Source organism: Sinocyclocheilus rhinocerous, unplaced genomic scaffold (assembly GCF_001515625.1).
Source record: "Sinocyclocheilus rhinocerous isolate Xijiao unplaced genomic scaffold, SAMN03320098_v1.1 scaffold2669, whole genome shotgun sequence".
Lineage (NCBI taxonomy): Eukaryota > Metazoa > Chordata > Actinopteri > Cypriniformes > Cyprinidae > Sinocyclocheilus > Sinocyclocheilus rhinocerous.
The window spans coordinates 41,732-42,335 of record NW_015645078.1 but is presented as its reverse complement, the minus strand read 5'-3'; the positions used below and the strand labels follow the sequence as shown (position 1 = coordinate 42,335).

The window sequence follows — 604 nt, the reverse complement described above, 5'->3', positions numbered from 1 at the left end:
ACCTATCTCTATCTGAGAGGTAAGACTCAAACCACTGGCGTGCGGTTCCTGAGATGCCATTTTCCAATAGGGTTGACAGGAGAATCTGGTGGTTCACCGTATCAAAAGCAGCAGACAGATCTAGCAAAATAAGTATAGAAGATTTGGAAGCCGCTCTTGCCAGTCTTAGGGCTTCAACAACTGAAAGCAAGGCAGTCTCGGTCGAATGTCCACTTCTGAAGCCAGATTGGTTGCTTTAGCACTGAAACACACAGTGTCTCTCTGACATGGCTGCATCAACACTACTGCTGTTCCTGAAACCACGCCTTCTTTCTTTGCGTGCACATTTGGGCGACATTATGCTAATATTTCCACATAGTGACATAGATATGTGGTTGCGTGTTAGAACGAGCCGTTTTAGGTAGGCGTGGCTGACTCTTAACTTTTATAAAGAATATCTCTTTGGATTTGAGACTCTAGTCTTTGCAACTTTACAGATCTTCTTTATGCACCAAGAGCTTGCAACACTCCAAAGAGAAAGGAAAACTTGAAATCGCATCATATGACCCCTTTAAAAACAAAAACTAGAATTTTAAAATCTATTCTCAGTTTGACTGGTCGCCAA

At 42.4% G+C, this 604-nt stretch overlaps 1 protein-coding gene across 1 annotated transcript in view; it reads right to left on the bottom strand.

Annotated features, from left to right (window-relative positions):
• LOC107705642 (zinc finger protein PLAG1-like) overlaps nucleotides 1–604 on the bottom strand; it is a 14,569-nt gene that overhangs the window by 2,487 nt on the left and 11,478 nt on the right. The window lies entirely within an intron of this gene.